Raw genomic sequence first — 16,644 nt, forward strand, 5'->3', positions numbered from 1 at the left:
AATTAAATAATTAATAGATTAAAATAACACTTGGGACGTTATGCAGTTCAAATCCAGTTAACAGACACTATGAAGGCTCAAACAGTAGGCCATTTGACTCCAAGTGTTCACTTACTTTTCCCACTGAATGTTTTCAATAAAGACAAAATCAAGTAATTGCTCTGTAACAATTAACCTTACAACATACATCGTAGGCACAAATGTATGTTATATACATCGTATAGCATTTGTCACAAAAACAAAAGAAAGGAGTAATAAAATACCAGCATTTCTGGGCAGATACATTTACTACAGTAGTATGTACATTTACAAATGAAAGGGATTGCAAAAATGACGTCCCAAATAAAACGAAAAAGGAGTAATAAAAGAACATTATGCTAGGCAGACATCTTTTATGACAAACCTGCCATATGCAACGTGCCTCAGTACCAGGGGTGCGCTTGGCCAATTCTTCTTTTTGAGAAGCCTTTGAGGCGTAGCGCAAGGCCACTGACACAGCCTGCATTGTTGTAAATCTTTCTAACCGTTATGTAGATGAGATTGTCTTTATTAAGCTTAATGTCCCCTGCCAAACTGTCATTTATATATATGGAATGATGGAGAGGCTTGATTAGTTCTCGGAATGTGTTTGAAACCCTGTTGAACACGCCAAGCATCGCCATGTACAGTCTCAGCGTCTCTTGTACAATTTACTGAAGGACTTAGGTTGGTAAGAATGGCCTGTCCTCTGTTGTGCCAGATTGGAGCGTGTGGCTGAGATGGGGAGATGGAGAGGGTGAGCTTGGTGTGCCAGCTATCTGCAGGGCTAGAGAGAGCGAGAGAGCCGAAAAAGAGTGAAGGAGAGCGAGAGAGAGGGAGAGAAACAGGGATTATAATCAACCTTCAATTCAATCACCAGGGGTGCAAACTCATCAGGGATGAAAAAGGTGACAAGGACCCAAACCTCCTCGCGGAATATATATATATATATATATATATACACACACACAGTGTTGTGATAGTTCACTTTCTACGTGAACTAGTTCAAAGTTCAGTTCACAAATTTTAAAATGAACTAGTTCAGTTCAGCGTTCATAATTCAAAGATTTGAACTAAGTTCACAGTTCCAAAAAACGAACTAGTTCAGTTTTTTTTTTTCAAAATGTTGCTGTGAGCTATTATTTTTTTTCGGTATTTTGAACATCGAGCCCACTTCGTGATTTGTCTAGGATGAAATAGAGTGGTTGAATCAAGCATCGTAGCGAAATACAGTTTCTATCGTGTTTTATTGTACATTTAGCGCATTTTGTAAATCCCATTGATTTCTGTTGGAAGACTAATTGCTCGTTGGTCGGAAGCGGAAAGGGAACTAGTTTCGTTGTAGTTCAAATTTGGTTGTAGTCTTTTCGCTCGGTTCTAGCCCTACTGTTGAGTCGGAGAACCGAGCGAAAAGACTACAACCAAACGTAAACAGCCCCCATTTCCGTTTCCGGCCTACAGGCAATGGTTCTAGGAGGTATTCTAGTCCGCTGAGCTATGAGCCAGAGAGCTAACGTTATGGATTGTACATATTTATAATTAGAAATTCGTCTCAGCCTTTATACCACAGATACTCTAGGGTCTATAGCATATAACCGTGTTGTCTGATTACAGTTTGATTTATTTTTCACAATTTAACAGATCTCGTTTTGAAGAATAATCACCGCGCCATTCGTTTCAATGGGAATCGGGACGGTCTATAGTTTCAACATAAAGTGTATTTATATTTTTTAATTCGTCCCAGCCTTTACACCACAGACACTATAGGATCTATAGCATATAACCGCATTTTCTGATTGCAGTTTAATGTAACAGTAAGCTGACAACACCGCAACTGCAAATTAACCACACGGATATAACCGGCAGCCGGTCAAACAAATGTTCTCATTAGCACGTTAGCCTACGTTAGAAAGCCTGACGTTTTTGAAGCGTACCAACGTCACTCCTGTCTAGTACGGGATCAAGGCAGCTACAGACCCGAAGATGACATGTTTACACGGGTTGGCCAAACGAACAAGCTTGGAATAAATATTTATGACAGCTTGCGTTCGCCGATTACTTGGACGACGCCCCCCCCCCCCCCCCCCCGAAATATTTTTATTGCAGATCTCCATGAATCACACAAATGACCTTTTTCGGAACAAAAACGGCGAATTTCGCCGAAAGGTGACAAGTTTGCATCCCTGAATCACACAAGCCCAGACCAACACAACCCACACCATTAAACAAAAAGGCAATCACTGATCGATCAAAAGTCTGAGATAGAGCAAGAGAGAATATACGTAAATAGAAAAGTATTGACATAGTATGCAATACCTTTCACTGCTTAGTGATTGGAAGGTGTAACTGAGATGGGGAGATGGAGAGGGTGAGAAGGAGCCAGCTAGTTCTGCAGGGCTAGAGACAGAGAGACAAGTGTATTGGCTACGATCTTCGTGAGCACCAAAAATAAGTAAATAGCAACATGGACACAGTATATAAACCTTTCAAGCATAAAGGTCTCCAACAGCTGTCCAACCCCCACCTCCTGATAGAGCATGTCCCCTTGAAAAGTAAAGTTATGCTTTAAATGACTTCATAGCCTAATACAAATCCATGTTACAGTACTGTTTAGCAGTGTAAATTATTGTGAAGATGTAGCCATCTCCTCCCGTAAGTGCAGTACCTGAAGACAAAGAATGTGTATGACCTATGATGCATGTTAATTGTAGCCTCCAGTAAGGATGACTAGATTATTAAAAGCCTTATATTTCATGCTACACATCTGATTGAGATGACTGAAATCATATTGCTTTTGAGGGTAGAATACATTGCGTACTGAAATTAACATACAAATGAGTTAGTTGTTTTGCAAACTAGTCATCAGTCATCATTTCTGAAAATAATGCATCTCACCATCAGCATAAACACCCCACAGCTGTTGCTCTGATACTGGTGAGGTGCGTCCTGTGGTGGTAAAAGGGGAATGTGATTTGTCAATGATTCTTATTAGTATATAATGCCTATAAACTATAAAGTGATATCCACCCTCATTTTGTAGCTACATACAAAAAGTGCACAATGCACTTTGAACAAGCATTTAGCAGCAACCAGGGCCCATGAGCGTCACATAGGAACACTTCATTAAATCATAATAAACAATCTAGAGGCCTGCCTGTCTACCAGTGAATGCTACTCTACGAGATGCAATGAATCGTGCGCCGGCCACACGTTTTACCTCGTCAGCCAAGTAAAGTCCCTTCCATGGTCCATTGGACAAAGCATGTGCCAGGGTACTGAAAAGGTTTGGAAGACGTGTAAGTTGCAATTCATATGCATCATCATCAACACGCATTCAGTACACACTAAGCTTCGATTTCACCCAAGGGTGAATTAAAAGTACATGTTTTCCTAAACGTTGGTCATCAACGAGGTAATAAAGTAGTGACTAAGGGCACATCTGTCATCTGTTTTTCAGAGTGCTAACGATCTTTATTCATTCGTTGCGCCGTGACCGAACTGACAGAATTCTCTGATCTGCCATGCATGTAAACATACTAGTTAGTTTAGACGTACTAGTACGTTTACATGCACAGTTTAATCCGATGCGTGTGTCACCACAACGAAGCAGAGTGGCCGCGATTTCATGCCTCTTACCATGCCAGCTGACACCTTAACATCCAACTTAACAATGTACTTTGGTAATGTTAACCTCACAGTAAAATAATCGGCAAAGCCTTCGCTGCAAACTTTACCCTCTACCTACAAACCGTCTTAAACGTTGCTGATTTCTGGCTATTATATGCTACGTTTATGGACGAGATAGCATAGCATTCGCTGCTACCGAACCATGCTTGTCACGAGTATTTACATCGGATTCGAATTCGGATACAACGATACCACAGCTTATCTGTGATTTAAATGAGAATACTTCACAGCCAATGTTGTCAAATAAACAATATCATACTTACTGACATAATCTCTCATCATAACCCTTTCGTTTTTCTGGAAAGTTACTACGAGGTAAAACCGCCAAAAAAGGAAGGGTAGCATACCCAGCATGCCTTGCGAAACTCACTCACAATCTTCTTGATTGATCGATTAAACCATAGGATGAAACGCTACAGGAACGCCTGATGGGCGTTTTTGTGTCATGACGGAAACGCCCTATGGGCGTTTTTGTGTCATGACGGGAACGCCCAAGCCTGCAGCTGGACCCTTCTCTTTGGTTCTGGCGTCTCTTGGTAAACCACTCATACTTAAATACTATTTTACTGAGTACATTGCTATAAATATAGACACAGGTGGTGCTGCTGTACACATCACTGCTTCTTTTGTGCTGTAGGTGTTTGCGTGTCTGTATGTGTGTGCGTGTGTCCTGTGGTGTTTGTATGTTTTTGTCGTGTGCCGTGTGGTGTGTGTTGTGTGTGGTGTGTGTGTGTGTTGTATTGTGTGTGTAGGTGTGTGTGTGGTGTGTGTGTGGTGGTGTGTTGGTGTCTGTTTGTCGTGTGTGGTTGTTGTTTGTGTGTGGCGTGTGTGTTTTATATGTATTGTGTGTCCGTTGTGTGTGGTGTGTGTGTGTGTGTGTGTTGTGTTGGTGTGTTGTGGTGTGTGTGTGTGTGTGTTGTTGTGTGTGTGTGTGGTGTGTGTGTGTGGTGTGTGGTGTAGGTGTGTGTGTGTGTGTGTGTGTGTGGGTGTGTGTGTGTGTGTAGGTTGTGTGTGTTTGTGTAGGCCTGTCCCTTTTGTGGCCCAGCCTTCATGAGGAGAGGAAAGCCCGCCAGGTGAGAGTCTGCTCACCTGAGAGACAGACTCTGAGGAGGAGCAGCTCTGGACCTCTGGATTGACCGGTACAAAGACATTTATAAGACATTTCTGCAAGGAGTAATGTGCAGTGAACATTATCCCTTTCAAAGCCCTGAAGATACATTAGCCTGCATATACTGCTTAATCATTTGACCAAAGATATAGAAACAAAAAGGGGTTTTATTGATTTAAAGGGATTTTATTGCATCTGAAAAAAGGAAAACCTGTGATAAACGTATTTAATAATAGGTTGTACCTCATAGTAAATTATCAGGTTATATTACCCATTTTAGTCAGTTAGTTGAAGTGAGTCGTTTATATGCTACTTGTCTCTGTCTCTGTCTGTCTCTGTCTCTGTCTGTTAATATAGATTTGTAGCTGAAGCTCTTTTGGACATAATAAATAAATGAACTCTCCAGTCTGTGATGAGTGTAGGACTTTCTTCCTCGAAGAGTGCGAGGTCCACGGTCCTATCGTCTTCATGGCTGATCGCCCCGTTGCTGTCGGAGAGAAGACCGAGCCAAGAAGACGCTGCCCGCTGGGTTTGAGGTAGATGTCGTACTTTAACACAACAAAGTTCTCCCCGTCCAGTGAGACAGTATAACATTCATTGTTTAATACATTTCCCAGCTAATGTATATAAAAACAGTAATGTGAACAGTTATATTGCCAAAGCAGATGGATATATCTCTCCCCCAATGGTTCTTCTTCCTGAATCGTGCTTTCCGTCTATCTCTCCCTCTCTCCCCCCATGTCCCTCTATCTGCCTCTCTTTGTGACTCCCTCTCTGAACTCCCCCCCCCTGTCCCACCCCCTCTTTCCTTTCCTCCCTCCCTCTTCCTGTCTAAATCTCTCTCTTTCTCACTTGTTTCCCAACTACTCATCTCCATTCATTTCTTATCATATCTTATCTTCCTCTCCCCCCCTCCATCTCACCACCTCTCTTCCTCTCTCCATTCCTCTCACCTCTCTTTGTCTCTCCCTGCCTCATTCTCTACATCTCCCCTCTCCATGTGTGTATTCTATATCTCCTCCCTCCTCCACCCCTCCCTCCCTCCCTCTATGTATCCCTCTCACTCTACGACTCTCCTCCTCTCTCCATCTCTGTCTCATGTGGGGTAGATCAGAGATTCTGGGATCCCTGGGGCCGGTCTAGGGGTGTTTTACTGTGGCGACGGTGGCCTTCCCATTGGAACACACTTTGGACCCTACGAAGGACACAGGACAGATGAAGAGGGAGCCCTGGAGAGTGGATACTCCTGGGAGGTCAGTGTGTTTGTATTCATTTATTTTGATCTAGTCTTGTGTGTGTGCTTGTGTGAGTTTATTGGATGGCATAGAGTCTGATTAACACATTTCTCCAGATCTACAAGAGCAGACACAATGATTACATTGATGCAAAGAGAGAGACACTTTCTAACTGGATGAGGTAGGACCCTATTCACTTTTAAACCATCTACTGCATTAATAATGTTCACAATTTTCTTACTTACATTACTTGATTGATAACATTTATATTTCTCCATGTCTGTTATCTGATTAGATCCACAATATTTTCTGTGTTGCTATGACATATGCAGAAGATACACTGTAAAGGTGTGTTGACGTACCTGTCTGTGTGTTAGGTACGTCAATTGTGCTCGTAATGAAGAGGAACAGAACCTAATAGCGTTTCAGCACAAAGGAGGGATTCTGTATCGCACCTGTGGCCTCGTGACTTCAGGAGCAGAGCTCTTGGTCTGGTATGGGGACGAATACGCCAGACATCTGGGAATCGGATTTGATCGACTGTGGAACAACAAGAGCTCTACTAAAGGTCTGCCTTCAAGTCTGTCTTTCTGTCAGGGTTTGGTTTCTATGCGGCACTTCATGACCACATCTCTCATTTTAATTCAAAAGAGCTTGGACAATAAACATCTACATTAACAAAGCAGTTAAGAAATTATGCAGGAAATTGTAAAGTTTTAACATAAATTCAAATATAATAAACAAAAGATGACAACATAATAGGAAATATATTCTTACTTGGAAAAATGTCTAAATGAAAAATATACAGTACCATGGAGGTTTCAAAAAAACAATCCAATTATACAAATTCAGGTATGCTTGATTAGGATGTGCAGCCTTATCAAGCCCCAAAGCCTAAAGCACCTGACTCTGGCCAGGTGAGGCTGCTTAAACCAGCCATCAGCAGCACTCTCAAAAATAAAATACATATGACTCTCTTTCTCCTAGGAGGGAGATCCCAGCTGACACCAGCACAGGCTTTCCCCTGTCCCGAGTGTCCGTACTCCTACACGTCTCAGATCTTCCTCCACAAACACATGAAGAGGAGCCATGGCGACCTGTACGGCCGACTGCTGAGGAGTGGAGAAATCAAGGTGGAGCCTAGTCTCCTCCCATACGTCGCAGCCTCCTATCAAGAACCAATCGGAGCCTCCCCGGGAACCGTCCAAAGCACGAGCCAGATTCCAGCAGAAGGAGCCGGACGCCACAGTTGTGAGAAGTGCAGTAAAACCTTAGTCGCTCTCATAGTCTGAAGGGACACCAGCGCATCCACACGGGAGAGAAACCATACCACTGTCAACAGTGTGGGGAAACATTTAGTAGATCTCACGAACTCAAGAGACACCAGATCATTCACACAGGAGAGAAACCATACCACTGTAAACAGTGTTGGAAAACATTTAGTCAGTCTGGTCATCTGACTGTACACCAGCGCATCCATACAGGAGAGAAACCATACCACTGTAAACAGTGTGGGAAAACATTTAGTCAATCTGGTAAACTCAAGAGACACCAGCGCATCCACACAGGAGAGAAACCATACCACTGTCAGAAGTGTGGGAAAACGTTTAGTAGATCTGGTCATCTCAAGAGACACCAACAACTTCACAGAGGAGTCTCCACCCAAACAAACATGTGAAGAAACTAAATGGTTCCCAGACATCTGTTCAAAATCTAATCAAACATGGTTCTTGCTGTTATATGTTAAAAGGGCACATGAACGGTTAATTGTTTATCTTATCAACTTTATGTATTTATTTATATTCATGTCTGTATGAGTGAAGGTTTTTACCCAAAAAAAATTCAGAAAAAAAATAGTTTGAGAGAGATAATGTTGTTAGTAAGGTATCGTAGATTTGACTTCATTGTTATATTTATTACATTTGTATGTACCGGTATTTATTTATTTATATATCCTGTAGAAATTCAAATAAAATCAGATATGCAGTGTTGAGATGTCTGGTTGTGTCTGGATAGAATAGAAGCAGTCCAACATGTTGGTGAATTATATTTGATATGCTGTTATGCATAACGTAGGATGCAACGGATGAGCTGAGGTCTCGTTACTGACCACCAGAGGGAACCACAGCTCCACGAAGATGTTCCCCTTCCCCGGATTCAGTGACATTTTGAATTCATTATTGATAATTATGTTTCAATCTTGCAATAATAATTACTATTCACCGTCCTTCAATGGAAGTGAGAAAAAAAGGATGTCTGATTTAAACCGTTGAAGAGGCCTGTGATTTGGTAGGCTGATACAGTGAACAAATGATGGATATATCAACCAGTGGCGGTGGGTCAATAGAGGGCGCTAGGGCGCCGCCCCTCCGTGAAATATTCACTTCAATATATCTGCCAACTATTAATCAACTTTTATCAACACAAAATAAATCAACAATTATGCATAGCGTTTATCCTCGTTTAATTGTGTGACATACTTGTCACTGCCAGCAACCATTTAAATGCGTCTGAACGCCCTCCTCCAAGTCAGGGGCGCCGGCCACGTTGAAGTCAATGTAAACTCGCTAACTTTTTGCTGTCTATCAAGCAGAGACAGCTTTTAATTGGCGCAAGAAAATTCGCCCTCGGGTCGCACCAGTGCGCCCCAGGCCAATGGTATCGCTTTTCTTTTTTTTTATCACCACATGATTGGACAATTCAGCGAATCAATCAAATAGGCTACCTCCCTCAGCAGCATTCGCGCAACACAACTACACGTAGAGAAGAGATAGATCGCTAACTAGCAGAGTTGTTGGAGGAATTGGACTCCCCAAGCAATGTTATACTTAAAAGGAGCAAGTAAGTTACATATTAATTTTGTCTTTCGGCCTGTAGTAGCATATAGACAAAATGAAGCAACTTTCCCATATTTACATTTACATTTTACATTTAAAGGTGCGAACACACCAAGCGCGTACCTCGCGTATAGACGCGTATAAAATTGGCAATTTTTCCATAGGGAACCATTGGTTTACGCGCGTATGAGGTGCGTACACGCGTATCATGCGTACCAAGCAACATTTTACTCGTGTTAGGGGCGTATGAGGCGCGTATATATACGCGCGTATATGTACGCGCGTACATATACGCGCGTATATATACGCGCGTACGCGAGGAGTTCAAAAAATTTTACTTTTTACGCTCATACGCATGACGATTAGCCGAGTGGCCCAATCAGCGTTGAGCTTGACCCGACGTCACTGGCAGAGAGACGGAGAGGACAGAGCCGCAATGGAGGACCAAAACCTAATCATCGCTGTGTGCAGCCGTCCTCTCCTCTACAACACCACAATGGTGTCGTACAGGGACAGGAACAAGAAAGAGAGGGCGTGGGTCGACGTGGCCGAGGATACTGGCTGTCCTGGTAAGATCAGTGAATAATGTGTGTGTGTATTTTGCTTGGCTTCAGCTATCGGTTGTGTTCTACTATGAAAAAAGTTAGCGCCGGTTAGCGGTAGCAACAGTTAGCAGTAATATTAAGTGATACTACTACAACAGACTGTCCCGCTTGTCAGGTTACACAACTTAATATGTATATATGTTCTTGTCAGTGGACGTATGTCGCAGGAGGTGGAAGTCACTCAGGGACAGGTACTTACGACACAAAAAGAGTGAAAAGGAGGGGAAAAAGAGCGGGTCAGCGGCAGGGACAGTGACGAGATGGAAATTCGCTGGGGTCCTGTCCTTCCTCGACCCCTTTGTCACCCCGAGGGAGACTAGCAGCAACTTACCTCTGGGGGCAGAGGAGGTAGAGGAGGACGGGGCTCCAGAGACTTCACTGTCAGGGGCAGGAGAAGATGAGGAGCTTGAGGAGGCAGCAGCAGGGCCATCACACATAGCAGGTTTGTTGACAACTGAAGACACGTACAGCTTCTGTATTATGGCCACAGGAACGGTTTACAGGGCGGCACGATTCTGTCTATCTTTAATGTGCAATATAGATATATATCATCCAAGCAAAAAAAAAACAAGTCTTCTTTCTCAATAACATAGACCAGCCCAGTGAGTCTGATATAGAGGACGCTGATGCTGCTCCTGCTCCTGCTCCTGCTCCTGCTCCTGCTCCTGCTCCTGCTCCTGCTCCTGCTCCTGCTCCTGCTCCTGCTCCTGCTCCTGCCCCTGTCCCTGTCCCTGTCCCTGCCCCTGCCCCTGCTCCTGCCCCTGTCCCTGCCCCTGTCCCTGCTCCTGCTCCTGCTCCTGCTCCTGCTCCTGCTCCTGCTCCTGCTCCTGCTCCTGCTCCTGCCCCTGTCCCTGCCCCTGCCCCTGTCCCTGTCCCTGCCGCTGGCCCTTCCCGTGTACCTGTCCCTGAGGCTGGCCCTGCCCCAAGACCACAGAGCGGTATGTACAGGACAAAGATGTATAGCATTAATTTCAGGGGTTCAACTATGTTTATGGCTAACCGTTTAAGCTTTAACTGATAAGAAGACGGTTTATGGAATACTACTAGTGCCGTCAAGCAATTTAAAAAATTGATCAAATTAATTACAGGCTCTGTGATTAATTCATCTAAATTAATCGCATACCAATACGACACTTTTATGCCCGTTTATAAACAGCTGTATAGCCTACCGTTTGTTTCCCTCCCTTCTCTCTCTCTCTCGTAACTTCTTGATCCTCCCCTGATTAATCGAAATTAACGCGTTAATTTGACAGCCCTAATTAATACTATGGGCCCTATTTTAACGGTCTGAAACGCAAGTGGGAAGCGCAAAGCGCAAGTAGCTTTGTGGGCGGTTCTACGGCGCTAAGGCGTTCTCAACCACCAACCGAGCCCGGGACAGTCGGTAGTTGAACACGCGCCGCTCTCGGGGGAGGATGCGTCCGGGGAATGGCCTCATGAGGTCGGTCCGTAGCGGAAAGGCCTCGTCCCCTACAAACACATGAGGCAGGGGTCCTCTCTGCGCAGCCGCTGACAGTACTGTCAGCAGGGAGCTTGAGATCGCCAGCTCGGAGGGCCTGACCAAACACCGAGTTGGCCAGAATTCCTCCATCACTGGTTCTCCCCTAGCCCCCCACATCGATGATGCGGAAGCACTTGTCTGCGTCGACAACTGCCAAGAGAACAATGGAAAATGTTCCCTTGTAGTTGAAGAACTGCGAACCGGAGTTCGCAGGGGCCTTCAGAACAACATGCTTCCCATCGATGGCACCGCAACAGAGAGGGAAGTTCCACTGCTCCTCGAACTGCTGCGCAATCAGCCTCCAGTCCTCGGTAGTGGGCACAGCCATGGACTCCTCCACCAGGCAGTCCCATATAGCCGTCACCCCATTGGACACGATGGAAGCCACGGTGGAGGCCCCGACCCGGAAGCTGGTGGCTATCGTCCGGAACGAATCGCCAGTAGCCAGGAATCGGCAACACATGAATCATTTATTGTAGCCTTATTGAGAATTTTAGTTGTATACCAAATATGTAGGCCAATTATCTTACTGATATCACTGCACAGGTATATGTCTTGACTAGCGATTTGCATCAGCTTATTTTATTTTCAAAAGCATGACAAGGAGGTCAAGAATGAATATGTTGGAGCCATGATGCATTTATTTATTTTGTTTATATAAAACTCAGGTGACATGCATGTATATGAAGATTTGCGTTTAGGTTGAAACCATAGATAATATATAAAAACACTGTTGAAACACTGGGTGGAGCATTGACAGCATTGGAAATAGATGTATGCACTATCAGAACACGCACCCGAACAATTTCTCCCCGTTGTGTATATAGTTTTTGACTACAGAATGTGCTGATAGAGTAATTAGGCTATGAAACCGCAACTTACCGGAGACGGACAGACAGGCGCTCCGAAGCTGATATGGAGCGCCTGTAGTTGGTGTCCTGACGGGAGATCCTGGCACCAACCCGGGCTAGCAGGTCATCGAACTTGGCCCGACTCAGTCGAAAGTACCGCTGAAACCGGCCGTCATCCAGGCGGAGTTCTTGGAGCAAGTGGTGAAACTCACCCAGCTGTGGACACGGAGGGAATCAGTCACCGCGAGGAGAGCCGTCTCAGTGGAGTGTGCCTTCTTGTAGCCTGACTGGTGAGGGTCAAGGAGGTCGTTAGATGACAGATAGGAGGACAGTTGGTTAGCAACGGCACGTTCCAGTGTTTTAGACAGGAATGAAAGAAGAGATACCGGTCAGTAGTTCTGGATGTCGGTGGTATTAAGAGTTGTTTTTCTGAGGAGAGGCTTTATTCTGGCAGTCTTGAAAGACGCTGGAACAATGCCTGAAGTGAGGGAGGAGTTGATAAGTGAGGTGAGAAATGGCAGGATGTCGCTTGAGACATCGTGGAGGAGAGAGGAGGGGATAGCGTCAAGGAGGCAGGTGGTGGCATGGTTAGATGGTATTATTCTGTTGACCACGTCAGAGGTGAGAGGGATAAATTGGGTAAAGACAGAGGAGGAGGGGATTGGAGGAGGGAGGATGGAGGCAGGGATAAAAGAGGAGCTGAAGTCCTTCACTTTCTGGGTAAAGTAGGTAACAAAGTCATCAGCAGTGAGGCAGGAAGGAGGTGGGGGTGAGGGAGGGTTGAGGAGGTTTCCTGGGGTTTGATTTTTGTCCGGTAGAAGGCAGATTTGGTTGTTGACACACTAGAGGTGAAATCAGAAAGAAGGAAAGATAGTGGGATAGATCATTAGTACAGTCTGATCTCTTCCATTTTCCTCTCAGCTGCCCGCAACTTTGCTCTACAAGTCTGCAGAGGATGGGACAGCCAAGGCGGGGGCGGTGAGGATCGCGCTGGTCTGGAGTGGAAGGGACAGAGGGAATCCAAGGAGGAGGAGAGGGAGGATAGCAGAGTGTCTGATGATTCATCTGTAGATAGTTGAGAGAATCGTTCGATAGAAGGAAGTGAAGACAGAACAGTAGAGGCCAACGTAGAGGGAGAGAGGGATTTGAGGTTACGGCGAGTGTTGACAATGTGGTGACTAGAGAGGAGGGAGGGAGAGGATTTCAAGGGGAGAGAAAAATCAACAAAGTGATGGTCAGACACGGGGAGCGGGGTAACGGAGAGAGCAGAGGTGCCGCAGGACCTGGTGAATATTAGGTCAAGCTGGTTCCCGGCCCTGTGTGTGGGAGGAGAAGGGGTTAGTGTCAAGTCAAAGGTGGCGAAAAAGTTGGTTAGTTCAGGTGAGTGCAACTTCTCTGGCAGGATGTTGAAGTCGCCGAGGATAACGCGTGGGGTGCCATCCTCAGGAAAGCAGCTGAGGAGGGCATCCATCTCGTCGTAAAAGTCACGGAAGGGACCTGGAGGACGGTAGATCACCACAATGGAGAGCTTGATAGGAATGGTGACCGTGACAGCGTGGAGTTCAAACGCAGATCTGGCCAAGTGTTTTAGTGGAAGGACCTGGTAGGACCACATGGGCGAGATGAGGAGACGGTCCCCCCTCCTCGCCCGGATGGTCTAGGGGTGTGCGAGAATGAGTAGACGGTTGAGAGGGCAGCAGGAGTAGCAGAGTTCTCTGGAGTGATCCAGGTCTCTGTCAGGGCCAGGAAGTGAAGGGTTATGGGGACGCGTAGGCTGAAATCGAGTCCGCCTTCTTGACCGCCGATTGGCAGTTCCAGAGTCCTCCCATCACCTCAAGGTCAGTGTATGGAAGGGTAGGTGGATGGCACAGATTAGACGGGTTACTGCGCCGAGCAACTGAGCTATGGTAACGCCTTAGCAGTTCCGACCTCTGAGTCCAGCCTCAGAGCCTCCCGTTTCCTTCTGTCAAATGTCTATGGGAAATAACATGTTTTTTTTAATTATCGTACATAACAATTTAGGTGGCGAAGAAGTAAAAGCTGCTTCACGTTTAGCTACACACTTTTTCCATCTAGTTTCGACTGGGTTTTGGGTTTGTCGGTGCCGTTAAAGTAGTAAACGGCACCGACAATGTAAAAAAACAGTCACTGCAGTCATGTGATTTGCTGAAAACAAGGGAGGCATATGATTGGCTACAGAGAGTTCCTTGTCGAAATAATGTGCATTTGTGAATCCAGCGACATCAGGAGTCTCAAAAATCTGCATATAAATACAGTCCAGTTCACACACAAATGCAAACAAGTTCACAAATGAAAAGCGTGTTGTTAATTCAAGTTTAACAGTTTGCATATACAGTAAATGTAACAACATCCAAATACATTTTGATGAAAATTGCTAATATTTTTTTAATTCATATATTCATGGATTTATATTACATTTATTTAAAACAAGGTACATATGTGTGTGCATCAGAAATGTGTTTGTAATTTTTTTTTTTCTTTATTGATAAATATTATATTTATTCATACCGATATTCATTTGTGTGCATTGAAATGTATTTGTGAGAAGAGAGTAATTTATATATAAATCACAAAATACATTTGTGAATCCTACTCTGTGCATTCATTATTAATGAGAATGTTCTGACCCTAGCGGCTCTATTGCCGCTTTTCCACCGCACATGTAGCTCGACTCGACACGACACGACTCGACACGACTCGACACGGTAGCAGCGCGGGTGCTTTTCCACCGCAAATAGTACCTCCGGGACGTGGGCGGGGTCGTCTGCGCGAAAGGGCCGTGACGTATTTTTGTACGCGACGCAAACTACACCTACGTAACCCCCATGGACAGAACCCACATAACAACAATGGAGAACATCGATGCGATGGTATTCGTGTTCGTATTATTAGCTGGCATGTTGAAGAAGTGGAATATGTTGACTGCGGCGCTACTATGGCTGTTCTATCGTTACCAGCATGGTTGCCATGTCGCTCTCGTGACTTCGTCACACTCTCTGGCCAATCAGTGGCCGGCCGTCTGCCGACGTCACCTTTTAGCATCGGCTCAGCCGCTTGGAACCTAGAGCGAGGCGGTACTAGAAAAAGCAGCCACTTGAGGTACTAGATCGCAGTGGAAACGCAAAAAAGGCGAGCTGAGTCGAGTCGAGTCGAGTCGTGTCGAGCTGGTACCATGCAGTGGAAAAGCGGCATATGTGAAGCCATCGAGTCCCCTGTTAGCCAATGGGATGAATGCTCATAGCGTCTCTATGTGCAGCCATCGGGTCCCCCGTTAGCCAATGGGACGAATGCTCATAGCGTCTCTATGTGAAGCCATCGGGTCCCCCGTTAGCCAATGGGATGAATGCTCATAGCGTCTCTATGTGCTGCCATCGGGTCCCCCGTTAGCCAATGGGATGAATGCTCATAGCGTCTCTATGTGCAGCCATCGGGTCCCCCGTTAGCCAATGGGATGAATGCTCATAGCTTCATATATTGCCGTGGAGGGATTACATTGTAACGAGTTGAAAACCCCATGCGTCGAGAAAAAGAAGCACAAGGTCACTGACCGTTATTCAAAAATCGACGTGCTCGGAGTGAGAATGTGTTGGTTCAGCCGATGGTTCTTCCCCTTTCTTCAGTTCAACTCCTTCAAGCTGAGCAGATGTTTCTCCAGAGCTTTCTGTTGGTTATCCAAGTAGCACACCTGGAATGTCCCTCCAGCCCCTTGGGTCCCAGCAGCTCTCTGAGGGGTCATGACCCCTGACCTGGACCCAGTCTTCAGTCCCAGGTCTCTGAGGGGTCCTGACCTGGACCCAGTCTTCAGTCCCAGGTCTCTGAGGGGTCCTGCCCCCTGACCTGGACCCAGTCTTTAGTCCCATGTCTCTAAGGGGTCCTGCCCCCTGACCTGGACCCAGTCTTCAGTCCCAGGTCTCTAAGGGGCCCTGACCTGGACCCAGTCTTCAGTCCAAGGTCTCTGAGGGGTCCTGCCCCCAGACCTGGACCCAGTCTTCAGTCCCAGGTCTCTGAGGGGTCCTGACCCCTGACCTGGACCCAGTCTTCAGTCCCAGGTCTCTAAGGGGTCCTGCCCCCTGACCTGGACCCAGTCTTCAGTCCCAGGTCTCTGAGGGGTCCTGCCCCCTGACCTGGACCCAGTCTTCTGTCCCAGGTCTCTGAGGGGTCCTGACCTGGACCCAGTCTCCAGTCCCAGCTCTCTGATGGGTCCTGACCTGGACCCAGTCTTCAGTCCCAGGTCTCTAAGGGGTGAAAAGAAGAGAAAGAGAGACAACAATATATCTCTGTGGGTACAGTAAGGATGTTCATAGAAGTGCCAAGCACTCACCATCGCTAGGTTAACCCATTCCCCGTAGACAACACAGAGAGCTAGGGTAAGATGCTACACCATGCTAAGTACTGTTTTTAAGGGCCATCCTCCATTTTGTTTTTGATTGCTTCCATATGCGCTAAATAGCGACAAATGGAACCACGGAGAAGAGAGAACGAGAATGAGAACTAGAGGGTCTTGAAGCCAAATTAATTTTTTTAAATCTTTCGTCCGATTTCACACACAAAAAACTACAAGCCAAAACATGCTAATTGCAGAGCAGTACACTCACTTGCACACACACACACGCCACATGTATGTGTCTGTGTATGTATGTCTGTGTCTGCAGGTCTGTTTGTGTGTGTGTGTGCGTGCGTGCGTGCGTGCGTGTGTGTGTGTGTGCGTGTGTCTGTGTATGTATGTCTGTGTGTGTGTGTGTGTGTGTGTGTGTGTGTGTGTGTGTGTGTGTGTGTGTGTG

At 45.8% G+C, this 16,644-nt stretch overlaps 1 long non-coding RNA gene across 4 annotated transcripts; it reads right to left on the reverse strand.

Annotated features, from left to right (window-relative positions):
* Positions 1-2,295: 2,295 nt before the first annotated feature.
* Positions 2,296-4,151, reverse strand: LOC130385408 (uncharacterized). Of its 4 annotated transcripts, XR_008896011.1 has the most exons (5): positions 3,969-4,122; positions 3,236-3,293; positions 2,914-2,964; positions 2,502-2,562; positions 2,296-2,415 (listed from the first exon to the last, which is right to left on the reverse strand). It is a non-coding gene; the product is annotated as an uncharacterized LOC130385408 (long non-coding RNA). The 4 variants fall into 4 exon arrangements; XR_008896009.1 differs by having other exon boundaries at positions 2,502-2,964; positions 3,969-4,151; XR_008896010.1 differs by having other exon boundaries at positions 2,296-2,562; positions 3,969-4,112.
* Positions 4,152-16,644: the final 12,493 nt, after the last annotated feature.

Source organism: Gadus chalcogrammus, chromosome 7, assembly GCF_026213295.1.
Source record: "Gadus chalcogrammus isolate NIFS_2021 chromosome 7, NIFS_Gcha_1.0, whole genome shotgun sequence".
Classification (NCBI taxonomy): Eukaryota; Metazoa; Chordata; class Actinopteri; order Gadiformes; family Gadidae; genus Gadus; species Gadus chalcogrammus.